Here is a 27500-nt window from a genome sequence, read left to right as displayed (position 1 = left end):
ATTATCAATGGAGAGATTATCAGATGACCCGTATGACTGGTTTTGTGCTCCAGGTCTTCTCTCGCTCTGGCCCGTGTCAGGCTTCCGGGTCAGAGTTGGCGTGAAACGCAGCTGGATGTGTGTGGCCGCGAGAGTGTGTGACTGTCGCATTACTGAAAGCTGTCTCACACTGCAGTTCTGTATCCAATGGCAACACGCTCCAAAGGTCTCTATGCCGTGTTCAAACTCTCAAAGGAAAGACAGACAAAGAGAGAGAGTGTGTTTGTGGGTGTTTCAGCACCTGTGCTGATGCAGACGGCCTGAATGTGTGTTTTATTGGTTGAATAGTTCAGCCAGTCATTAATATGTGCTCACCTTCGGATCATCCGAGATGTAGATGAGTTTGTGTCTTCATCAGGTTGGGCGAGAAATGTAGCACTGCATCAGTGTCTCAGCAATGGATGCTCTGCAGTGAATGGGTGCCGTCAGAATGAGAGTTGAGTCCAAACAGCTGATAAAAACATCACAATAATCCACAACACTCCCAGTATACTCATGTTTATGTATAATGATCGTTTTTTGCTCCACACACAGACACCGTGACTAAACCGGACGCGGATGCAAATCATTTAAACATTGTGGTTTGAGCAATGTGTAACATTTTACCAGAGTTAGTCCCACACTTATTCACTTTATTATTTTTCCACTAAATAATGTTATTTCACTAAATGTTTAGGTTTTATAAAACTGTGCACTCATGATTTTTCTAGAATAACTTTTGCTGCAAAATTATAAAGTAACATAGTTTATAATATCGTATTTTTGTCACAGATTGAGTGATTCTATATTTATTTTTCATTTGTTATTTTTCAATGGTGTTGTTGGTTGCGGTGTTTACGTCCTTTTTAATTACGTTTTTAACTTACTAGAAGTATAGAAAACAAAAACTTCTCGGATCGGAAAAAAATGGTGTTGTTGGTTGCGGTGTTTACGTCCTTTTTAATTATGTTTTTATTTTATATTTTATTTATAAATAATAAATAAAATTATATTATTTTTATTTTATATTATATTTATAATATATTTTTATATTTTATTTTATTTTTTATTTTTATTTTATATTATATTTTTTATTTATATTTGTATTAAATATTTATTTATTTGTGAAAAAGAATTGTTGTCTTCCAAGTATAAGTATGTTTATTTTACACAATTATTTTTTAATCCATTTTCAAATTATTTCAAATTCCTTAAATATTAATTCAAATAAATAAAAAATTATATACGATTATAATTATGTATTTTGAGTGAATATTGCGTTAAGTTTTCGTTCCGTTACAGCAGTATATATCATCATTAGCCACTGAAAACCCATAGCGTTTAATCACTAGTTGAAACTGTTCTGATTAAAATAAAATCATACGATATGGTCATTTCTTTTATTTTCGTTTCATAACTAAAGCGATTATAGAAAAGTGTGTTTCCATATATGGCGCCGAGCGTTTATGTTGCATAGTGTTTTCTGCAGTGTTCTGGACATTCTAAAAATGTTACACTGGCTACAAAGTTACTCTTTCATCTTCTTGCATTTTTATTATAATCGTGAAGATTCTTTGAAATCACTGATGAGTAACGAGCAGAAATGGATCTCATTTATAAAGAAATGCACTAAATCGTCTTAAATGATAATAATTTCCTAAATGTCCCTTATAAATGTTTATCTTATTAAAAAAGAGAACAGAGCTGATTGAGAGTCATTTTAATTCTCCTCTCTCTTTGATTTGTGGCCTTTTGACACTGCGGCTTTTGGTGTGTTTAGAAGTGTTATGTAAATGTTGTATCTGTTGAGAAAGCGTCCGTCTCTCTGTACTGTACTGTACTGTACTGTATCCTCAAGTCAGCAATGTGATGTGTGTGTGTGAGAGTCGTGCAGGTTATGCCTCTATATTTGGCTCTTGTAAAGAGAGCCGTGTCTTTCTGAACCCCTCCATATACAAACTAGTTCGAGGAGTCGCTTCAGCTGGTTCTCTCCTGCCCGCTAGTCCTGTTTAGTATACTGATTTCCATTCACAGAAATGCAGCCACATGTCAAAACACACCACAAGCCATGATACCTAATGCTACAGCTGAGGTTCACAAAAAAAATGACCAGAAATTTGCTTCACAGTTCTAATTAATGTGTTACGTTTAGTACTTTTACAGGAGCACTAAATAACTCAATAAAATGCTTGAAGCGTTGTCAACATGTTTAAAATAATTAGGAAATTATATTTATTGTAAATGTTACAGATACAGTTAAATAGTATTATATTCTTAAATGTAGGGTTGCAAAGGGCCCAGAAACCTCCCCTATTTTTTCTCTCTTCCCCTTTTTCCTTTTTTTTCCCCCCCTCCCTTCCTCAGATACTTTCTGTAAATATTCGTTCTGGGACAAAATTTCTTGAAAGTTTTTCCAGAAATATTCTGAAAGCTTTTGCAATTTAATGTAGTAATACATTTGTTATTTTGTTTAATAAATGTGCATTTTTATTTAATAATTGTTTAAAAAGTTTCTTTTTATAGTTATATTGATAATTTGATATGTACAAATACATCAAAAAATAAAAGTAAAAATATAATTAAAAAAAACTTTGAGTTATTATGTGTTCTTGTTACATATTGTATGTACTTACTATAATAATAACAATAAATATTATTGCATAATACATGCAAGAAATCTAATCCTAACCATATAGTACATGTAGTTAAATTAATATTACTCAGTATTTAAGTTTATAATTACACTTTTTGTTTTAATATTAGGGTTGCAAAGGGGTGGAACATTTCTGGTAAATTTCCGTAAATCCCTGCAGGATTCCAAAAAAATCCTGGAAAGTTTCCCAAATTTACTGGAAATTTTCCAAATTTTTGGAACCCTATGCAATATTTTTCCATTCCAGAATATAACTTATTTTTTTTTAAAAGGTTTTGTTAACTTATTATATTGGACTACACTTGAAGCTTTGCAACAATATGCTGCTCTGATGATTTGCCAGCACATGACTCAGACGCTCTGCTTGTGCCCCACAGAGTGACCATCGAGCTTCTGAGGTGTGTCGTTGAATCATTCTCACCACGTCAGATGTTCATAATCCGCTAATTAGAGTTTAAGACACAATGAGCACGGCGTGAATAATAACTTGATATGTCTCTCTCTCTTTCTCTCTCTCTCTCTCTGGTTTACCAGAGTTTTTGTCAGTGGGGGTGCTGCGTTCTCGATTGCAGATGCTCCGGGTTGTAACAGGAAGATAATGGCACCTCAGCCTCTGTCCAGGACCCCCCTCCGTCCCTGCTATCCCGCGCCCTCCCGGGTCTGTCCCAGGTAAAACGTGATCCGGGCAAGCACCCGATATATCAGCCGATAATCGGTATTAAAAACTAGGGTTTAATCTCCATCACATGCTTTCTAGCAGCATTTACTACAACAGGTACTGTGCTTTTCACTGACATAGATGCGCCTCACATATCCAGCTTTTACCTGATCCACGATTGAGATTTCATTGCTGTTTTATCCACGCCCCAGCCTTATTAAAAAAACTACCGATTATACGGGCCGATTATATCCCTGTCAATCAAAATGCAGTGGGAAAATGAGTTTTGGACAGCAAGCTTGCTTGTCTCTTGATCAAATTTATGGCTATTTGAGTTAAAGCCCCCCCCCCAGTGATAACTCAATAATGCAGTGCTGTTTAAGATTTAAGAACTTTATTGTCATATGTACTAGAGTACAATGAAATTCTTACTTTGTTTTCTCCTCTCTTTTTGAGAATGGGACACGCGGTTATGAATTTGGGATAACAAACTACTAAAATAACACGGGGGCAAGATCAAACGTACATATAACGACGATAGAGATTATACCAGTAAACGGTTTTAAAAAAAGTTAAAAAATATAAATAATAAAGAAGTTAATATAATGTTAAGAGGCTTGGTGTTTACATGAGAGATTTGATTACTGTAACATTTAAGAGGTACACATTGGTTACTGGGTGATGATACTAAACTGTATTTCCAGAAATGACCGTTAATTCTGAAAGCCCTTCAGAAGGAAAAACACGTGGTTTAGAGTGTAAACAAAGGTCTGACGATAGTAAAGTACAAACACACACATAGCGAGTGCACCCACATTAATGAATTAAACTAAAAGCACACGTGGAACGTAACAAAAAGAACAGTGATAGAACACCAAAATGTAAAAATAGCAAAAGTGTCATGAAAAACCCGTATGCCGAAATTTTTTAGAAAAACATACGATACCAACTGTCAATAAATAAATTATCTTTCACGGTATAACATGTGCCAGCTGCAAGTAGCAATATATCAGATGACTACATCCATTGTTAAGAGTGTTCATTCATCGTGCGAGCTGATAAATCGTGTATCAGTGAGAAAGACTACGGTTGTTTAATATCCTCCCCGGTCCGCACTGCGGTTCTTGTAGTGTATGAACGATTTTCCAGGCGCAGATTTCATCACCCTCTTTAAAAGCCTTTCTGTGCTGCACTGCAGTGACCAGCTTTAACACACTCTCCACAATTGAGCTTCGTGTAGAAGTTATGGAGACTCTGTGACTGACCATGCCAAATTTACCTACAGCTACTCCTCAGGACAGTACAATGTCTTAGATGAATTGTGCCTTTACTTACCTTTAGTTTCTTTGTGTTTAATGGTCCGACTGAGGTCTCACAGATGGTGGTGCCACCCCAGGAATTATAGATGCCCCTCTCTCACGCCGCATCTTTTCTCCGCGGAGGGCTGATACCATGCTCACTCCTCCCTATGTCCACGACACATCTCCTCTGGGTCGTGTGATGGTCAGTGGCGATTGTTATTCCTCACACCATTGTGAGCAGCTCAGACACTTCTTTCATGTATGCCGGTCTCATCCTTGTATTTGATAAGGCCAATGACTGTGGTTGTACATCTGAAATTTTCTGATGGTGTTGTTAGGATGGGCTAGCCAACACACAAAGGTCATGAGCACGAAAAATAGTAAACACAGCATCGTGTCTGGGCCTGATTGCAAGAGAGAAGCCCCTGTAGGAATGGCCTAGTCCGTTTCATTATGATGGTGCTGGAGTGAGTGTTTTTTGTTTCTTTTCTTCCTCCGTTTTTAGTCTGTGGACATGTGTTCCGAGGTGTACATGTTGAGGCGGTCTACGGCGTTGTAGGAAGCTCAAGTTATCCAGTTACACACAGTGCACAGAAGGAAGTGCACGGCATGAGGTTAGTTTAATATAGCTCCTGCTATTGAGTTTGGATCCCGGTGGCTGATAGTGTTGGAAGTGCCTGAACTGTAACTCACTGTGAAAAAGCAGTCTGTGCATGGAGCTGTCTGTTTATACTATTCCCGTGCTGCACGTTAGGATTTTGTTAAGGGGCAAATTGAAACTGGCGTCCTTCTGCCTCGGCATCTAATTCGTTCCTGTACGCTCAAAAAAAACTTTATTGTTACACACCTATGGGTCAGGAGCAGAGTCCATACAGTGTCTGTAGTCCATCATGCCTTGGACTTGAAACTGTTGTGTGCTTGTTTTTGGCGCACAGGGTCCCCTGATAGTGGTGGAGTTTGAAACACGGACAGGGACTGTTATTTGTCACTCGAAGAGGGAAAGATTGTAAGAATTCAGTGGTTACACCCTTGTCCTTAGACTCGGACAGTGCAAACCCTACAGCACACGTATGGGAGGATTGCCATCCGGAGCTAGACCGCTGCTCCTTGCTGCAGTTCACTGTACTCAGCGGACTTAATAAAGGACCTGTGTGTGCTACGTTTTACTGCGCACGCTCCCCTGCCTCAAGGCGCTTCACTTCCTAGCAGCGGTCCAGGGCTTCTGTGTTCAGGGCTTCAAACGCGGCAATAAAGAGGTCGCGTTTCATCGGATACAGCATGCAGAGATGTTTGCAGTTGTGTCAGTGTTGTGAGCTAGGCTTTGCTCACCAATTTCCTTGGTTTCCTGTGTAGTACCTAGTAATGCTTCGAGTCTCTGACAATATGGATGCTTTGGCAGATTTAATTGTTTTAGAAAACCGTATCTCGGTGACTTTTTGATACGGGCTTCAGTGTCCAAAGATTTAAAAAAATAATTGTCTTCATAGATTACGCGAGCAGCGTATAGGGACTGGAGCTGCACTGGTCATAGTAAACGCATCATGGGGTTCCCTGATTTGGATATGTGACACATGGTCCTCTGGGCGTGGCCGATATTGTCAATGCTAATGTGCTGATATACGCGGTAACAGTTGATGCCATATTCATCATCATATTGAGTCCAGTCAGGCATATGCAAGATGCAAAGGCAGTCTTTCCCGAAAGTTATATTCAGCTGTCATCAGACCCACACACTCCTGCTTCTGTTTGTATGGTTGTATATTTAGAAAAATTGTATTTGTTGTCTGAGCTGTCCAAAATGAGTGGGATGGGACTTTTAGCCTCGGTAACGGCTTTCACCACAGGTTTAACTCTGTATAATGCGTGATGTCCATGTGTTCTGTTCTCTGGTAGCGAATGTAGACGTCGGTTGATGAAATTGCCTGCGTAGAACTGAACGAAGTTTACAACTGATTAAAGTCCATAAAGTACATTTTATCACAAAAATTCAAACATTTAATGTCGCTTTTAAATGTGACGTGACAGATCCCTGTAGAAAGCTTTAAAGTTCTCTTCTGCAGTTTAATACAAGTTATAGCACAAAATAAATGTGAGTGAACATCAGAAGTTATATTGAAAAATAAAGTACAACTTACCGATATCTATCGTGTCTAATATAAACGTTTCAACAGAAAGTTCATTAGTTAGCTATGAAAACACAAGAGGGAGCTTAATTGCTGTTAATTATATAAATATGTTTGAATAAATCGTGAAGACCCACTTTCTTTGAGTGCAACTGAGTTGTATAAAGATCGCTTTTATTTGAGTGATTATTATATCTAAAAAAAACAAAATGCATTGAATGTAAATAGTGTTGTTGTTCATATTAATGTTTAGTTTACAGCATTAGTTGGGAGATATTTTTTTTCCTTAGGAAAACTGAACTATTAATATCAGCAGATGTCGTTCTGAATAATTGGTTATCGGCTGAGAAGTTCAGTATCGGTGCATCTGTACTCATGATCTCTCTGGATTACTCTTGTGATTGAATGATGCACGTGTGTCTCTCTTCAGCCCAGTTTTCCTCCTGCTCCGTCGGTTGTGTTCGGCACCCCTCCGCCGCAGATGAACCCCGCCGCCCAACCCCGACAGGTACGCATCACTTCCTGTGGGGCCTGCTGGGGTCCACTGGCCCATTCGTGTTCACCATTAGCCTTTCAAGATTCAAGAACCAAACCAGCCAGCCTGTGTTACATTTAATATACATTTTAAAGGTATTTAGGTATTAAAAACACTAAAGCAGAGATTCCCAAAATCTGTGAGCTTAAATATTTACTTGAAGTCTACCTGGGATTGTAACTTATTTCAGTAATTTAGCACATTCATATGATCACAGTTCTCAGAATCAATGGTTACATGACTTGCAGGTTGTGTAAAAACAAATGGCTAAATATTTCATCTTTTAGTAAATGTTCTTGATATATTTTTTTTTTATTATTTTCTTATTTTTTTAGGAAAATTGCCATAAAAAACCCTTTCCAAAGATAGAATAAAATCAGTCTCGAACATTTAATACAAAAATTTGTACATTATTACATAAAAAAAGATGATAAAATAAAACAAATAAATAAATAATAGAAATATTTTTTATACTATTATAGTATTTATTTATTAATAATCTACGTTTATTTTACATTTAAAAGTTTTTTTATTTGTATTAACTTTTTTTAGTAGTTTTAAGTTAATAGTAACAATACTTCTGCTGTCTTTTGAGAAATTGATCAAATGTAAATAATAAACAAATCTTAAGGCGATGAGGTCATAAAAAGTTAGTTTTGCGTTCATTTTGAAGTTGTTGTTACCACGGTTGAAGTATGTACACTTTTCTGGTTGGTGGATCTTGCTTCCAGTATTTTTGGGTCTGAGAAGAGGTTCTGAATGGGATTTTTTATTTCATGAATTTATCGGATGATCCTGTGTGAAAGCAGTTGGGAGTTTCATGTAAGAAACTTTGTCCAGAACAAGCTGCTGAATATCTAGCTTGACATGTTTTGGACTGAATTATCAGCGAGTGAACATGGAGCTGAATGTGTGAATGTAAAACGATCTGTACTTGAGTTTCAGAGGTCGCCCTGCATCCCTCCTGACACTCTCGGTGTGTGTGAGGAAGCTGGCGGAGGAGGCGACTGAGGTGCTTCTGGAAAAGCGGGATCTCTCCTCTGCTTTTTTTGTGGCTGATGTTTGCTTCAGTTTCTTGACCTTTGACCTGTATGTGTGGCTTTCTCTTTCTAGTTTGCCTCAGGTCCTAGAGCTTTACCACAACAGGTACTAACACAAACACACCCACATACACTGAACAAGACCTGAAACATACTCTCTGCGTCATTTGCGGGTATGAGATTCTGCACTGTATTTACAGTGTTTGCGTAATTATCATAAACTAGTATAAAAGCCTTCTCTTTCTGAGCAGAAACTGTTTAAGATAATTTTACTTGAAGCTAGTTTAAACAAATGCTTTATTATCTAGAAATTATCTGATGATGAGAGAGAGAGGAATTAAAAATTAAAAAAATAAATAGCATAAAAGCGTAATTTTTTTTAAATTGTTGTTAAAAAAGCAAGGGAAAAGGTTAGATGAAAGTAAAGTGAGTTTTTAAAAAAACAAAAATGCATTAAAATAATTTAAAAGAAAGGAGAAAAAGGGAGAAAATGAAGATGATAAGAAATAAATTTCAAAGAAATAGTTAATTTAAATAATTAAAAGAAAGGAAGCAGAGATAATAAAAAGAAATAAAATTATAAAATAAAAAAAAAATAAAATTAGTCAAAAAAATGGTAAGAAAAATATGATAAACTTAAATGAAGAAATTAAACTTGAGTAAAAAGAAAAAAAGATAATAAAATAAATACAATTAAATGATTAGAAAAAAAATATTTAAATAATTGAAAAATAATTTGAATAATTATACATAATTAAAATAATAATAATTAGAAAATACAAATATTTTTGTAATTTAAAAAAGAAATAAACCGAAAGAAAAAATATAATGCAATTAAATGAAACAATTTAAAAAGAAGATAAATAATTAAAAGAAAAAGAAAAAATTAAAAAAGAAAGAAACAAATTTAAATTTAACGAATTTAAACTAATAAAGAAAGGTAATAAAATAAAATTAAATAGTTAAAAAAGAAAAATACTTGGATAATAAATGATGACATTAATGAATGATAATAAAATATATTAAAAATAACATAAAAATAATTTATAAAAGAGAAAGGAAAAAGTAAGATAATAAAGTAATAGTTTTCTATTTCTTAAAGACAGAAACACTCTCCCGTCTTTTGCAGTGCGTTGGTCGTGTTTCGTGTGCCACTCGTGTAGAGTATGTTTCTGGCCCTTTATTGTGTCGTCTCAATCTGAACAGTGCTGAATGCTGTGTTGCATGCTGCTCTGTTCCTCTAACTGTCTGTGCCGGTGGGTAACACACACTCTTCATCTCTCTCTCTGCTCCTCTGCTGTGTGTGTGTGTGTGGTGTGGTGTGTGTGTGTGGTGTTGTTTGTGACTGTAGTGTGTGTGGTGCTGCTGAAGGGAGGATTCAGGTCACTGCAGGTAACGCTTTTCTTACACTTCACAAAATATGTCTTTAAAATCAGTATCAAATGTGTTCAACCATTTACTTTCATAATATGAAACTGATAGTTAAACATCCTCCCACCGTGTTTTCTCCCCAAGGAATTAAAAAATGTGAGCTTCATTGATTCTCATTCACAAATTCTTTCTATTCAAGATCGATCATGTTTTAAATATATATCAGGTACACGCCAAATTTTCTCAAAGAAAAAAATTCTCTAAACTAAACATTGAAGAACAGTAAAAATTAGAGTAATATATTATATGGTGCATATATTTAGCAAAATGCCCCTCTGTAGAGTTCATTTCTCTAGTTGACTAACAAGTTAATGGTCAACGAATATGTTTGTTTCTGAGGTAAATGTGACGTGACATGCGTTTACAAGTCGTTATTTGGACATCTTAGCGCGGCTGGAAACACTGAGTTGAAGCGATTACAAGAAACAGGATACTGCTTGTAAAGTTGTGCTCTTTCTTTTAACCCCTTACCTTCGGATGTTTAGTCATTGTGTATTTGTTCTCAAACTAGTAGGTAAAGCGGAGGAGTTAATCACTTCATCCGGCCGATACGGCATTTATTGTTGAAACTGCAAACATAGGACATTAAATGTATCCTGAGACTGTGTTCATATAAATTAAAAAGCACCAAAGCACAAAGCTTCTTGCGATTTATTGGAAGGGACGGTGCTCTTCAATGTTCTGTCCGTACGGAAAAAAGGCTACACTCATCGATTCTCGGGGTTTAAGAATCAGATCATTTCATAAAAATAAAATCGAGAAATCGATATTTATTTATTTTTTTTTCCAGTCTGTATTAAAGTCAGTGTTCCTGAAAGGAAACAACTTTATAAATAGGTAAAAAGCCGAGTGTCTGTGTTTTCTCGTTTCCGCCGTACTTACCAGTCGGCCCCGCTTTTACCGCCAATTCTGGGCGGTGTCCAGCCAAGCACGGGCCTCGGCCCATCCCCCTGCCGCACGGACACCGCCCCCCTCACGTGTTCAGCACGGCCCCTCCCAGATGATGATGATTTCCCAAGCAACCACTCAGCTTCCCCAATTAAAAAGGCCCGGCCTACTATATTATCTGACAAGGTAAGAGCAATAACCATTATAATACCAGCATCGCCGCACACGCATGAGTCAACGAGTGCATTATTAATTTCTTTCTGTATAAGCTCGTTTTACAGAAGATTGCACATGTCATTTTCTGGTGCAGCTAGTTGATGCACTTGCAAACTGCTGTTAATTGTAAAGTAGTTGAATAGTCCCCCCAAAAACAGTAATTATCTGTCGAAGCTAACACAGGTATCTGATTGCAGTCAGTATGTAAGCGTGTATACAGTACAGGTCAAACGTTGGAAACATTACATTTTAATGTTTTGAAAGAAGTTTTTTGCTCATCAGCCTGCATTTATTTGATCAAAAAATCACCAGAAAACAAAAATGTCTATATGTGATATATTATAGAGTTTAAAATAATGTGGTTGTTTTAAATGTATTATACTTTCAGTTATCATTTATTTCTGTGATGCAAAGCTGAACATTTTTTAGGTTCCTTATCACATGAGTTTGCAGTCCATTCTATATGATGATTCATTATCACACGTTGGAACACAGTTATGCGCGTCAATTTTTCAGAACGTGATACTTTTTTAGATTACTTTGCTGAATCAAAAGTAAAAAAAAAAAAAAAAAAAGAAAGCTATGTTTTTAAAAATATAAATTTTGTAATGAACAATATACACTACTGGTCCAGTAATTGGGGTCAGTAAGTTTCTTTCTTTCTTTTGTTTTAATAAAATCAATACTTTTATGCAGCAAGGATGTGTCTAATGATTAAAAAGTGATAGTAAAGAAAATATATATTAGAATATATATTATTAGAAATTGTTTTTGTTTTTGACATAAATGCAGTTATTTTTAACCTTTTATTCATAAAATAATGAGACAGCAGAAACTGTTCCAACACTCATAATAAATCCGATATTAGAAATGATTTCTAAATGCTCATGTGATAGATGGATGTACATGTGAACTGAAGGCTGGAGTAATGATGCTGAAAATATCAGCTTGCATCACAGGAATAATTATTTTTTAAAGTATATTCAAATAGAAAACCATTTTGTTGTAATAATATTTCACAAGATTACTGTGTTTCTGTATTTTTGATCAAATAAAGGCAGGCTTGATGCGAGAGAAGAGACGGTACAGGTCAAAGTTTGGAAACATTACTATTTTTAATGTTTTTTTGAAAGAAGTTTCTTCTGCTCATCAAGCCTGCATTTATTTGATCAAAAATACAGAAAAAAAAATGTAATATTGTGATATATTATTACAATTTAAAATAATTGTTTTTTAAATTTATTATACTTTAAATTATCATTTATTTCTGTGATGCAAGCTGAATTTTTAGGATCATTATCACGCAGTCCTTTAGAAATCATTCTAATATGATGATTCATTTATCACAGATTTAAGGAAACAGTTCTGCTGCTTAATATTTTTTTCAGGCATGTGAATTACTTTTTTAGGATACTTTGATGAATAAAAGTAAAAAAAATAAAAAAAAAAAAAAGAAGCTATCTTTTTAAAATATAAATATTTTGTAATAACAATATACACTACTGGTCAGTAATTTGGGGTCAGTAATTTTTTTCTTTCTTTTTTTAAATAAAATCAATACTTTTTATTCAGCAAAAAGGATGTGTAAAGTTGATAAAAGTGATAAGTAAAAGAAAATATATTATTAGAATATATATTATTAAATTTTTATTATTTATTTTTGAATAAATGCAGTTCTTTTTAACCTTTTATTCATCAAATATATTAGACAGCAGAACTTTTTCCAACACTCACCAATAAATCAGAATATTAGGGAATGATTTCTAAATAATCATGTGATAGACTGGATGTTACATGTGACACTGAAGGCTGGGTAATGATGCTGAAAATTCAGCTTTATCACACAGGAATAAATTATTTTTTAAAGTATATTCAAATATAAAAGCTATTATTTTAAGTTGTAATAATATTTCACAATATTACTGTTTTTCCTTATTTTGATCAAATAAAGGCAGGCTTGATGAGCAGAAGAGACTTCTTTCAAAAAAACATTAAATATAGTAATGTTTCTAAGCACCTATACTATATAATATAACTCCTTCACAGCTGTTATCGATGTCTCCTGAATGAGTCTTAATCCTTCGATCAGAAGCAGAAGCGGCGACCTCATATTGGAAGCATATGCATATGAAAAATAATCGATCATTAACACTAACCCATGTATGAAAGCTGGGCCGAGGCGTTGATCCAGGAAGTGGTAAAAGACTCTGGGAGTGCTGATGGGTAATCTGCTGCATCTTTGCTTTGATCTTGGTACTGAATATGATCCAGATATAGCATTTGATGAGATGGGATCATTCTCAACTTTGCTCAAAATGTTGCTTTTGTAATGAAATACTACCTACATTCCGCGTGTTGATAACAAAAAGGATGCTTGAAGTTAGAATAAAAAACAAGTTGAAAAAGTCATGTTCAGATTTCCTTACAGACTTACAATTTTTTTTTTTTTAACTCCAAAAATGTTCCTAAATCCATTTAACTAGATTGATCTCAAAGTCATTTTTTGACCTCATACCAGATAATACTTTCTCTGTTTTATTGATTTATGTACTTATTTTTAAAAATATATTTATTTTAGCCACCCGATTCTAATTTATGGAATTGGGATCAAAACTGATCATGTTTTCACTGATCAAGAACGCATATTTTAGCATCACTTATAGTTTTATCATTTAAACTAGAGGTTTATATTTTTTATATTTTCTCTTTTTATTTAGTATAGTTAATATTTTCTTGCTTGCTTTTTTAATTTTAAAGGTTTTTTGTTGCTTGTCATTTATTTTAGTTTTTTTTCTTATATATGCTTATATAGTTTATATGATTTAAGGTTTAGTTATTTTAGTTAATCCTAAATGGGGAAATATGAGATATTTCAGTGGCATTGAATCTAAATAAAATAAGGGTAAGTTTTGTAATTCATTTTTTGTTGATATATATTTTTATTTCAGCCTTGGGAGGGTTTTTTTTTGGGGGGTGGGGTGCATAGATCTTTGGTTTGTTGGCGATATTGCGCAGCACAGGGACGTTCTCATGCCTTTTACGCACACACGCACACACACACACTCTCTCTGTGTGGTGATTCTGCTGACTCCTCCCTTTCAGCTCTGTACGGTTCCCTACATTGTGCAACTCATGCGAGGGGGGAGGATTGTTGGGTGAGATGAGTAAAATGGCTTGAAACGGGACACCACAGTCAGATGGGCGGTAGATGAGTCAGTGTCTCTCTCTCTCTATAACCTCTCTCTCTTCAGTACAGTCCCTCATACGGCTCCTCAGCAGTATCAGGTGGCCGGTTCTCCTGGTTTCTATCCCGGCACGAGTCCAGCTGATTACGGTACGTATGGAGACAGGAAGCAATAAATCCCATATCTGTGTCCTGCAGCTTTAGAAGCGGTCATAAGTATCACAGGTATATTGTTGTAGCAATAGACAACAATACATTGTAGCCAGTCACAATTATACATTTCTCTTTTGATAATCAAAATCATTGGATAATAAGTAGAGGGTCGTGTTCCATGAAGATGTTTAGTAAAATTTCCTACCGTAAATATATCAAACTTTAATTTTTTGATTAGTAATATGCATTGCTAAGAACTTCATTTGTTACAACTTTAAAGATATTTCTCTAAGCCATTTGAATTTTTTTTGCTCCCTCCAGATTCCAGATTTTCAAATATTTGTATCTCAGACAAATATTGTCCTCCTAACAAACCATACATCAATGGAGAGATTATTTATTCAGCTTTCAGATGATGCATACATCTCAATTTCAAAAAATTTCCCCTTATGACTGGTTCTGTGGTCCATGGTCACATATCCTGTGTGTGTGTGTGTGTGTGTGTGTGTGTGTCATGTAGGAATAATCATTGTGAGCCTTCTGGATCAACTGATTCATGTACCGTTTCAGTGAAATTGACAGTTTTCCCTCGTCCGATTTACCCCCGAGGGGCATTTCGTTGTTGAAGCGTTTTTTGTTATTTTGTAGATGCGTTAGCATAAGACCCGCCCATATTTATGCATCGGCAGCGGTAGTCAGAGCTCATTTAAATATAAGAAGTCTTAAAGGGTAGTAGCCTTTCTTTTTCTTTTTTCTCTCTTAATTTGTTCATTTTTATTTATTCTTAACTTTAAATTCTTTTTCTTTGTTTATTTCCTCTATTTTAAAGAAAATTGTAATTTTCTTTAATTTATTTGTTCATTTTTGTTTTATTATATTTTTTTGTTCATTTATCTTACCGATTCTTTGTTTCTATCTTTCTTTAATTATATTATTTCTTAATTTTGTTCCTTTTTTTATTTAGTTATTTAATTATTTTTTCTTTCTTGTATTTAAATGGTTTTTTACTTCTCTTTATAATTCTTATATTTAATTTTTATTTCTTTCTTTGATTTTCTTTAATTGTTCCTTTTTATTTACTTAATTTTCTTTCATTTATTTTTTGTATTTGACTTTTTTTCTTTATTTTATTGTATTTGTTTGACTCACTTTTTTTCTTTTTATCTATTTTTTTGAAATTTTTTTTCTGTTCATTTCTTATATTTAATTTCTCTTTCTTTCATCTAATTTTATTTATTTGACTTTTTTTATTTTTTCATGTATTTATTGAATTACATTTTTTTACTTTCTTTCTCGTTGTTTTTATTTTTATTTATTTAATGATCTTTTTTTCTTTTCTTTGTCTCTCGGTTTTATTTATTTGATATTCTTTTCTGTATTGATGAATTTCTCCTCCTCCTCACCGTCTGTGCTCTGCGCTGTCAGAAATGTCAGAAGTCATGCTGCTGTACCGTAGGCCTGGGGTGTGTTTGACTGTTGACTGAAGTACAGGAGTACATGACTGATGCGTCTCTCCTTCACCCGTCTCTGAGACTCTACTGACCCGGGATGCTGTCTGGGGGTTTTGACTATATTTAGTCTCAGCTGTCGCTCTGGTCAACAATGCTCCCTCAGTAATGTGAGTTGGGTTGGGTTGAAAGATACAAGGGAATGAGTTTGTGAATCGGAGTTTGTGGAGTCATTTAAATTGCCAAAGTACTGCTGAAGACATTTTCATTTTTACAGAAACACAAACCAAAATACATTTATATAATTTTAAGGTGCATGACATTCATTACACTTGACAGAAATGTTAATAAAAAAATTAAAATTAATATAAAATACTGTATAATAAATTCAAATGAAATTCACGGTAAATTAAATAAAATAAAAATTAGTAAAGTACTAGTTTTAACATTGTTTTGCATATGCAAACAAAATACAATAACAGTTTTAAAGTAGCAACATGAAAGAAATGTTAATAAAATAACTGCTAATATATAATATAAAATGCAATAGATTAAAATTAAATAATTGTGCACAATGAATAAAAATACATTTAAAAAAGTAGTACTTTTGACATTGTTTTGCATACACAAACAATAGTGAACTTTTTTTTTTAAAGTAGTCAACGTGATGTAAAAACTATAAATAAAAACAATATATAATATAAAATACAACAGATTAAAATGGATTAAATATGCACAAAAGTTCATGCAAAATAAAAATTGTCAGTATTTACTCACCATCATATTATTTTTTTTAAAGTTAAATATTAAGTATTATTTATGTGCTATTGTAGGATTTATTAATGTTTTGAAATATATATTTTTTTAAATAATTAATGTTTAATTTGCAAATCAAATCACATCGTCACTTAATCAGTATATACACAAGGCTCACAGTTAAAGTTCAGTCGTGGTCAGAATCGTTGGGAATCTTGGTAAATATGATCAAAGAAGGCTGTGGAAATAAACCTGCATTTTTATTAATCCTTCTGATCTTTTATTTTAAATATTCACAAAAAATCTCTTACCTTTTATTGAATTAAAACAATTAAAAATGGTGGAAAATCTCATGATGAAATAATGGTTTTCTCAAATACATGTAAAAAGTCAATTATTGGCACCACTAGAAATAATCATGAGTAAAAAATATCTCTGAAGTATATTCCCATTCATATTTACAATTTTGAGCTTATTTACAAATTTTTTCTCCTTTTCATTATTATTTACATTATATATATATATAGCTTTAGTTTTGGGGGCTTTAATTAACTAAAACTGCCTACAACACAAGCTCCATAAATTAAAAAAAAACAAAAACTGAAATATGTTACAGCTCTAATTGTATATATGTATCATATGTCTTTAGAAGTCTTGAAATTAATTACTTTTACATTTATTTGTGATCACTGTGAGCTGTTGTAATACGAAGAAGAGCTGCTGTATTTAACAGCAAACTGATTTGGAACGAAAAATTACCAGAATCGTAATATTTGGCCGAACTGTGTCTTTAAGGACATTAAAACGTCTGTATTGTGCAGACCACCGGTGCGTATGCAGATGAGAGCAGCGGCTGTTTTTGGAGGGTGTGCAGTTCAAATATAAATTTGGCTGTGACAGATTGTGTGTTTGCTAAAGGAGGGTGCTGTGTGTTTGTGCGAGTGCGTGTGTGTGTGTGTGTGTGTGCGTTTACCAGGCTGAGAATCACTCACAGTTCAGCGTTTTGTGAGATTTCACCTCATCAGCGACCCCAGATATTGCCGAAATCTGAATCGGGGAGTTTGCACAGATTGTCATTTGAGGCGTTTGTGGCAGCTGGGCCAGCTGGAAGTATTACCCGGCCCAGGCCCAGTTCGCGCCCTGTTGCTGTGGCCCCGTCATCATAAAACCCCGCCCCCCCAGCAGCCACAGGCCCGCCCCCTCAACCGCAGCAAGCTCCAGCCCAGGCGGGAGCACTTAAACCCAGGTAAAGGCGTCCATCCGTCTTCAGCGTCTGGAGCTTCAGTGATTGTTTCTGTGGCCTGTGTTTTTCTGGTAATATTTCTTTATCTAATGTAAATTTGACTTACATCTCTCACTGTACCAGAAATTAAGCTGTCAAGGTTGTTAATTTGACATCTTTATGATCAATAATTTGCTCTAGTGAGCCGTATGTCACCTATCCAGATTAATTTGTTAATTTCATGCCTCTTTAATTGACACAAGCTGAACAAATCCAGGCTTTGAAGTGACTGCGACGTGTTTCTTTCTTGCTGTCTTTCTTTCTTACTGGTTTGTTTCCTTCCCTTCTTTTTCCTATATTTACTTAATTTTAGTTAATGTGTCTTTTTGTTCTTTCTTTCTTTACCAATATTTTTTCTTAACATCTTCGATATAATTAGTTTTTCCCAGGCTGCGCTTGGATGCTGCTTTCTTGTGTTTAGGATGCATTTTTATAGCTTTTGGTTACATCTAAACTAGACAGAAGTATAACTGAAATATCAGCAACCAAAAATATTTGGCCAAAAATTTCTTCACATACAGATTTGGAATGACATGATGTAACTAAACATCTAAAGAGACAGAAGTATAAAACACGGGCGTATTTATAACAGCCACTGTTTAAATGTTTATATTTTATGCATAATTTGGAGTAGAAACAATTAAAAATGTGCAATTTAGTGTACAATTTAAGAGTTAATTATTGAAATAGCTGTTGGTAAACTGATTCATTAATGAATTGGTTTCAGTAAAATATTAATTTGATTGCATCGTTAGTTTTGTCGCTCATAAGGTGCTAAACCAAAGCTTTGGGTTTTTAAAAAATACAATGAGAGAATGTTTTCAAACGCAGTGATACAATGTTTATTTAAATTCCGCATCAAAGACGGAATCTCAGAATTGTATCTTCTGTTGCCATGGGACTCGTCTCCATGGCAACAGCGTTACATAGAAAAACGTTGGGTTCTAAAAGTAAAATTCCTGTTTGTTTTTTCACCAAATAGATGTTTAACATGTTTGTCAGTTACTTGCGTATTACACTTGAATATTTGTACTCATCTGGTTATTTTGCAGTTACATTTATGCGCATTGTTTCTATATATTTGACATTTTGAAAGGTTTAATGTTTTTTTTTTTTTTTTTAGTATCAGCGGTTTGGTATGTGATGTGTTAGCGTGCTGTTATCAGGCTTTCTGGGAGCTCACATGCTGGACTTTGAGTCCCCGAGTCTTGCTTTTGGCCGTCAGTGAGGTTTCATTTCAGAGGAATAGAAACTGAGAAGGAAGAGAGAAGGAGAAAAGAGAGAGAGAGAGAGAGAGAGAGGACTGCAGGGATGGGTGTGATGCGTTACTAAGTCATTCATTCATTTATTTGCTTTTCCCTTGAAAGGAAGTTTTTTTTCTCTGAAGCAAGGTATTCCTCTTCATTTTAAAATAACGTTCTCCCTTTAAATACTTTAAATACTTTAAATACTTTAAATACTTGGGTCAGTTCAAGAATAATGTTTGCAATTTTATATTATTCCTTTGAAAGAATTAAAAGAGCAGATTCATGTCTTTTTTGTTTGACTGCTCAAGGCTGGTGTGGGATTTACTGTTGAAAATAATCAGTAATAATAAGTAATTCAGTACAGTAATCTAATTACTCGGTTAAAGATGTGATTATTAGTAACTAGTAATTCATTACTTTTTTTTTTTTTTTTTGAGGAACTAACCCAACACTGACTGCAGTCAGGATTATTAAAACTATTAAAAACATTTTGTCAATTTAAATAAAACTGAAATAAAATCGAAATATTAGATGAAAAACTAAATGTAAACAAAAATGTGAATTATTCATTCAAATGTTAATTTTAGCCTGAACTGTATTTGGTGTTAATAAATGCTGTTTTATAAGAGAATTTAGTTTTTATTTCTGTTATTTTTAAGGTATCCTTTCAACCAGCGATTGACTCTCATAAAAGCGGAGTGATTCAAGAATCAGTTTTAATGTTGATTACGTTTAATTCTGAGCAGTAACTGATAATCTGGTTTATTTTAGATTTTTTTTTTAGTAGTAGAAAAATTAGGAGTAAGTCTCTTCTGCTCACCAAGATTGCATTTATTTGATTACAAATACAGTAAAAATTGTGAAATATTATTGCAGTTTAAAACAGCTGTTTTCTATGTAAATATATATTAAAATGTAATTTATTTCTGTGATGTGCAGCTGTATTTTAAGCATCATTACTCCAGTCTTCAGTGTCACATGATCTTCAGAAATCATTCTAATATGATGATTTGCTGCTCAAGAAACATTTCTGATTATTATCAATGTTGAACACAGTTGTGCTGCACAAAATTTCTGCGGAAACCGTGATAAGTTTTATTTTTCAGGCTTCACAGATGAATAGAAAGTTCAAAAGAACAGCATTTATTTGAAATGGAAATCTTTTGAAACATTATAAACGCCTGTACTGTCACTTTTGATCAGTTTAATGCGGTCTTGCAGAATAAAAAGTCCCCGACTTTCAGTCAGTGTCTCTGTAAAGTAATTCGGTTCAGTTCTGTCGCTCCACGTGGCTCTCAGTCTCCACCCAGTCTCTCTCTCTCTCTCTCTCTCTTTCTCTGCCTTTCTTTTTTTTCCTTTTCCTCTTGTCCCGCCGAACTCTCTCTCTCTCTCTCTCATTCACACTTCTTCCCACCCATCTCTCCTCTCTCTCTCTCTCTTTCACTGTTTTTCCTTCCCTTCTCTCCTGTACGTGAGAGAGAGTTAGAGTCCCACGTCGGCCCAGGCAGTGTGTGAATGTGCTGCCCACTTTAGTGTGTCTGAGTTAGGCTAAGGTTTAAACTCCAGCCCCAGGATGAGCCGGGCCTAGCAGAACTCAGCCTCTCCGTCCGAGGGGAGGAAGGTAGGAAATGTGCTGCCTCATGCATGTGTGTGTGTGTGTGTGTGTGTGTGTGTGTGTGTGGGTGTGTGGGCGCGCGCACGTTTACCTCGGAGGGCTGGCGAGTCAATGTATAATTCATTGAGTAAAGTGCAGATAAGTTGGACAAACAGTCAGATTTATGTTTGTGCGCGGAAAGTTTCCAGGCTGTTGTGCATTTACTTCTTTATAAGGTGCTGCACTGTGTGTGTTTGCCAGAGACATCCATAGCATAGTCTCACAGCACTGAGAAATGCTCCCAGGGTTAAATCACTCGCTGATACTGTTTTTCTCTGGTTTGTGCTTTAGTCTTTCCCATGTGCTGCATCTTAAAGTCTCTCTCTCTCTCTCTCGGCCATGTTCTCATTTCTTGTTACGTGTGCTGAATGTCTCTTGACATCACAGAAGAGATCATGTCAGGAGGTCGCAGTGGCTCCACACCCAAACAAAATCATCTATGCTTCATTATTTACTCACACTCATCTCATCACAAACTACCAAAAACACAACCTGAGCAGCTGAACCAAGAAAATCATCGCTGCTTCATTATTTACTCACACTCATCTCAGTCCAAATGACTTAAAAGTGAATCTTTTGTCATCTACTTTCATTTTGTCAGAATAAATGACTCTTTAATTTTTGCATGAAGTAAAAATAATGCTTTATCATCATTTACTCACTCGCATATCTGTCCAAATTACTTGTTAGTAATTTAATTTTGCATAAACTAAAAATTAAGGTTTCGTCACTTACTCGCTCTCATGTTGGTCTGAATTATTTATCAATCACTTAAATTTTTGCATTGCCTAAAAATTAACATTTTGTTGTCATTTTCTACCTCTCATGTCAAGCCAAATATTAACATTAAAAAAAAAAATTGCATGAACTAAAAATCAATATTTTGTTATCATGTACTCACTCTCATGTCGGTGCAAGTTACTTGTCAATAATTAAAATTTTTGCATAAACTAAAAATTAATGTTTTGTTAATTTGCTCACCCTCATGTTGGTTTTAATGATTTATCAATAATTTTTATTTTTGCATAAATTAAAAATGTTTTGTCATTTTCTCTCATGTTGTCAGTCTAAATGAGTTTTTAATTTATTTTTTCAAATGACTTTTCCGATTTTTTTTTTTTTTTAGCTTAAACTAAAAATTTACATTCCATCATAATTTACTCATGTTGGTCTAAATGACTTGTTAATAATTAAAATTTTTGCATTAACAAACATTGCTTTATCATTTGCTTTCATGTCAGTCCAAATTACTTATAAATAATGCATAAAGTGAAAATTTCCTCACTTCCTCACATCAGTCCAAATAATTAAAAAAAAAAAAAAAAAAAAATCCTAAACTTAAATGAATGTTTTGTCGTCATTTACTCACTCATGTCAGACCAACTTGCTTATAATTTTCGTTTTTCTATAAACTAAAAAAAATAACATTTTGTCATTATGTACTCACTCTCATGTTGACTTGATTTATAAATAATTTTTGCATAGATTAAAAATGTACATTTTGTCATTTACGCACTCAATAAATAACAATAAATTTTCATTTTTGCTTACAAATTGCACACAGCCCAACGGTGACAACGCCACACCTGCAGTCGCCATGACAACCAGAGTGGAGTTTCCCATCCCTCCAGGCGAAAGTCCGATACCCGATGCCCCTCTGACTCCGCCCCCTACCAGTCCGATAAGTGATACGGTAGATGCTCCGCCCCCAGCGCCGGCAGACGACACCCATGCAATGCCCACTGTGATGGAACCACCCGCCTCAAACGGTGCTGAAGCCACACCCACTACAAGCAAAGAGGAGGGGCCTGTTACTGTAACGCTGCCCATCGCTGCCACCCAGGCGGAGCCTTCGCTGGAATCACCAATAGTGCAGCCCGAAGAGCTCCAGATGTTAAACGGCGTCCCTGCAGGCTCCGCCCACAGAGACGTCAGTCGAGCCAGCAGGAAGCCAGATGTCGCTAGGACTGTAAAGAAACCCCCAATAATCCAAATACCACCTCAAGTTCAACCTCCTTGTGGTTGTCAAGTGAGACTCCCGGCTGCGGATTGTTAAGGAAAGACAGCTCCTGTTGTCAAGGAGCCTACCTCCGGGTTGTCAAGGAGACCCCTGCTCCCTATCGTCAAGGGAGACGGCTGCTTCTGTTGTCAAGTGAGACCTCACTCCCCTGTTGTGAAGGAGGCAGCTTCGCTCCTGTCGCCAAGCGGAGACCCCCGCTTCCTGTCAAGCCAAGGAGACGCCCGCTTCCTGTCGTCAGGAGGCGTCATCTCGTCGGGCCAAGGAGACCCCGATCCCTGTCGCCATGGAGACCCCGCCTCCTGTCGCCGCAAGGAGACGCTTCTGCTCCTGGTCGGCCAAGGAGACACCTGCTCCTGTCGTCAAGGGAGGCGCCTGCTCCTGTCATCAAAGGGAGTACCCGTAGACGGCTGCTCCCAAGAAGAAGACTGCTCCTCCCTTCAACAAGAACACCCACTCCCGCAGTCGAAAAAGATGACTGCCCCTGTGGTAAAGAAGAACCCTCCTACTCAAGTAGACGACACCTCCCTGCCCCCAAGGCGACTGTCCACCCCTTCTCCAATCAAAAAGGCGACTGTCCCTGTGGTTGCCAAGGAAACGCCTACACCTGTTGATGTGAAAACCCTTCACTTGGCCTCACCCAGGAGGCTGTTGTCAAGGAAAGGCCTGTTGTCAAGGAGACCCCTGTCGAGACGACTCCTGTCGTCGAGGAAACACCTTCACTCGCTGCCAAGGAAACCCCCGAACCACTTTTTAAGGAAGCCGCTGCCCCTTCAGAGGCCGCTTTCTAAAGCCACGCCCCCTCCGATGGAGAAAGCAGCTGAGAGGACATCGCTTCCACTACACAGACCACTCCCTCTGAGAGTTCTACCCAAGGTATGAGTTGTAAAGCAATCGCACACAAGCATACTACTATTACTATAATTATAGTATTTATTAATATTTTAAATTAAATTCTATTTGTATACATTTTTTTTCATTTTTAGGTTAAATTGAAGTAATGTTGTTACATGTTTCTAAGTGTTTTTTTTTATGTTACATGTGAACTTCTAAGTGCTTTTTATTTTTTTTTTTTTTTTTGTTTCAGTTTTTACTTCTATAAACTAGTATTTCGAACTTAAGAAATCAATGTTAATTAAACTGCAACTAAATTAAATCAAAATTATCAAAATATAACTTAACTATATTATAACATTCTCAATTTAAAATTAACACTACATTTCTGATGTGTGGCCACAAGGGGAGCGGCTTCTGATGTAATATTGCTGGGAGAGCTTATAGTGTGCATTATGTGAACCTAATAAATTCAGTTTACAGTTATTATTTTAAATTTAGTTTAGTTTTGCAATTTTAGTATTATTTATGCACATTTATAGTATTTATTAATATTTTCATTATTTATTTATTTTTATGTATTCAGTTTACAGTTATTATTTTAAATTTAGTTTAGTTTAGTAATTTTAATATATGTTTTTTTATATATATATATATATATATTTTTTTTTTTTTTTTTGACTATTTTAGTTCGCTGTAGTAACTTCTTAGTACTTTTGTTTTAGTTTAGTTGTATTTAAATTGCCTTTGGCAGCTAACTAAAATAAATGTTTGTTTCATCTAACAGTTTTTCATCTAATATTCATATTTTATTTCAGATTTCAGTAGTTTTAGTTTAGTTGTAGTTATAAGCAAGCACAAGGGGGAGCTTTATAGTGTGCTTTTAAGGAACTAAAAACTGTTTTGTAACGTAATATAGTAATTTAGTATTATTTAAATATGATTATAGTATTTATTTATATTTAGAATTTTTTACCTTTTTTTTTTTTTTTTTTTTTTTTTTTTTTAGTTCGTGATTTTATTATATAGTCTTTTTAAAAAAAAAATTTATATAGCTTTTATTTATATTTCAGTTTATGTTTTAGTAACTTTAGTACTTCAATCAATTTGAACTGTGTTTGTTGGATGCGCACTTCAGAATCTCGCCACAAAATAGTGCATCATTTTGGGACTTTTTGCATGCTATTTCATGAAAGCTGTTAATTCAGACATATTATTTTGTTTTGCCTACTACATGATAGAGAAGTACGTGATTTCAGATGAAGCCTAAATGGTAAACCAACAGTTAATGTTTGCATAATTGCATAAGAGTTTGTTTCTGGCTTGAAGCTTCTTTGTGTTTTATATCAAGGCTGTTGATGTCTGTTTGATTTCATAGTGCATTTTTTTTTCATCCTCAGTCTGTTTGTGTGTTTGCAGTGGTTTCTGTGCCAAAGAAAAAGAGAAAAATGAAAGACCTGAACAAGAAGGAGGCGGGATACATGAATAAATCCTCTAAAAGACTTCAAATAGGAACGTTAACAGTTTCAAGAAAAGAAACCTTTTCATTCAAAAACAATAATAAAGTAGTTCAAGGCCTGTTCGTTTACAATTTATGCAAAGCTACAGGAATTGCTGTGAATCCAACACTTTCTGAAAATACAGATTTCACAAAATTCAAGCCATGTAATGTTACAGATTTGACTTTCTTCTACTATAGAATCTTCTTCACTATAGAGCCATTCTATGTGTTATATAGTGAGGGATAGATAAAATATCGCCTACATATGATTAAGGTAAGAGTGAGCTGTTGTCTTGAGTTTTTAAAGCCCACGCCACCTGAGCCAGAGGCCACACACCCCAGTGAAGGCGGGAGCCCAGAGAGCACCGACCTCGCGGCCCCGCCCCCTGCTGAGGACGTGGATGAGGCGTCGGAAGAGAGAAAGAAGATAAACTTGATGCTGAAAACATCAAAATCAAGTAGAGTCTCCACCCCGAAGCTTACCCCAATCGAGCAGAAATACCAGTCTAAAGAAGGTATACTGTGTTTTGCAAATCCTCCGTTATAACAAACAAAGTGTAGATCAAAATAAGAGCTTCGGTGATTATAACGATGTACCGAAGTGAGTGACGGCTTTTAAAGATTATTAAGGCAGTTTGCAACCGCGGATGATAAATTAATACAACAATCCAAAAGCAATAAATTAATACAAGTGACTTGCATTGTATGACTTAACAATATTGTCAGATTTTGTCAAGACTTCACAACGAAAAAAGTTTCGCCAACAAATTACAGCCGAGTCAGTTACATTCCACAAACAGCGGGCGCTTAAACAATCTAGTGAGTCAATGATTCACTCATCCATTCATAAAGAGTCACTTGCTTCGCTCGAGAATGAATCAGCCGCTTAAAACTAATCAATTGAATGAATGATCTGTGCGATCGGGACCAGTGATTTGCCGCCACCCGCTGGCAGTGCTCTTCATTTTTGATTTTTAAAGCATGTTTTCTGCTATTTAAATAATTTCAATCTAACAATAGTTCTATATTTAAAATGTCATACTCTTAAACTTTAAATCCTCACAACATTGTTATGAAATTAAAACTACCTCTGGAGCTGTTAATATTGATTTCTTGTACCTGCATGCCACTTCTGTGTTCTTCCATTACACCTTCCAACTTCTTAAAGGAAAAACTAATTTAATAAATATTGATTTCTTTTGATTGGTAACTTTTTATTCTTATTCTATATTTTTAATTAGGAATTTTGGAAAAGCTTAAATTTGACATGACATACTTTAAAAAAATGCATTACAAAGAATACAAGAAATGCTGAGATGCAACTATTTGAAAATCTGGAATCTGAGGGAGCAAAAAAATCTAAATATTGAGAAAGTCATCTTTAAAGTTGTTCAAATGAAGTTCTTAGCAATGCATATTACTAATCAAAAATTAAGTTTTGATATATTTACGGTAGGAAATTTACTAAATATCTTCATGGAACATGATCTTTACTTAAGATCCTAATGATTTTTTGGCATAAAAGAGAAATGTATAATTGTGACCCATACAATGTATTATTGTTGTCTATTGCTACAAATATACTTGTGCTACTTTTAAGACTGGTTTATGTGCTGCAGGTAAACATCAAACCGCAGAGTCCCGAGCCGAATAAAGACATACACATACAATAAACAAAAAAAAAATATATCAAATAATTCAATCAAATAAAATATAAACTTAAAACATAAAACCATAAAACCACAAAGACGAGAGCCGACTTCATTACCACCTATTGGCAGAAGTACCAGTATAAAGCAGGTAAATCAGGATTGATCGACTGTCCAGTTTAAAAAAAAAAAATGCATTATATGCATAATCATGGATTCGGTTTTATCATTTTCTCAAATAAAAAATAAAAGCATTAAACTGTCCTTGTTTCCTCGCGAGAAATGGGCTGGATAAGGTAGCTGAAGGAGAAGAAGAAATACGACCGAGAGTTTCTGCTCGGCTTCCAGTTCATCAGCGCCAGCATGAACAAACCCGAGGGTCTGCCGCAGATCTCAGACGTGGTGCTGGATAAGGTAGCTGAAGCTCACACACACACACACACACACACACACACACCTGATGTGTTGACATGTGTTCTCTCTCTGCAGGCCAATAAAACTCCTCTGCGGCAGCTGGATCCGAGTCGTTTGCCCGGAATGAACTGTGGTCCAGATTTCACGCCTTCGTTTGCTAATCTGGGACGTCCGTCAGCCGGGGGGCGTGGCCCGGTCAGTTACCATGGCAACCTCACTGGAATGCATGCTTTTGTGTTTATATTTTACAAACAGTAAAAGTAGACTGTACTGTTTTTATGTAAATAGATGGTGTGTTTTTTTTATTCAGAGCGATATTTAACTTTTATTTTTTTTAAAGAGTATCGCCTGAATGTGTGTTAGAATTTTTGTAAATGAGTTTATTTTAATTATTATTATTTTTATAGTAGTCATGCTGTTCCTATGGCGTTAAAATATAAATAAATAAAATTTAAAAAAAATTATTATTTTAATAAAATAAATGATAATGTATTTTTA

General features: G+C 35.0%; 1 protein-coding gene and 1 long non-coding RNA gene across 2 annotated transcripts in view; both read left to right on the top strand.

Moving 5' to 3' along the window:
• LOC109060225 (26S proteasome non-ATPase regulatory subunit 2-like) overlaps positions 1-27500 on the top strand; it is a 69377-nt gene that overhangs the window by 31501 nt on the left and 10376 nt on the right. The gene's annotated exons all lie outside the window — the stretch shown is intronic.
• On the top strand, positions 3301-9721 carry LOC122139853. Its single transcript, XR_006156619.1, has 4 exons — positions 3301-3340; positions 7184-7261; positions 8402-8434; positions 9700-9721. It is a non-coding gene; the product is annotated as an uncharacterized LOC122139853 (long non-coding RNA).

The sequence above is a fragment of the Cyprinus carpio genome, chromosome B15 (genome assembly GCF_018340385.1).
Source record: "Cyprinus carpio isolate SPL01 chromosome B15, ASM1834038v1, whole genome shotgun sequence".
NCBI lineage: Eukaryota > Metazoa > Chordata > Actinopteri > Cypriniformes > Cyprinidae > Cyprinus > Cyprinus carpio.
The sequence above is the reverse complement of the archived record's forward strand: the minus strand, read 5'-3'. Positions and strand labels throughout refer to the sequence as shown.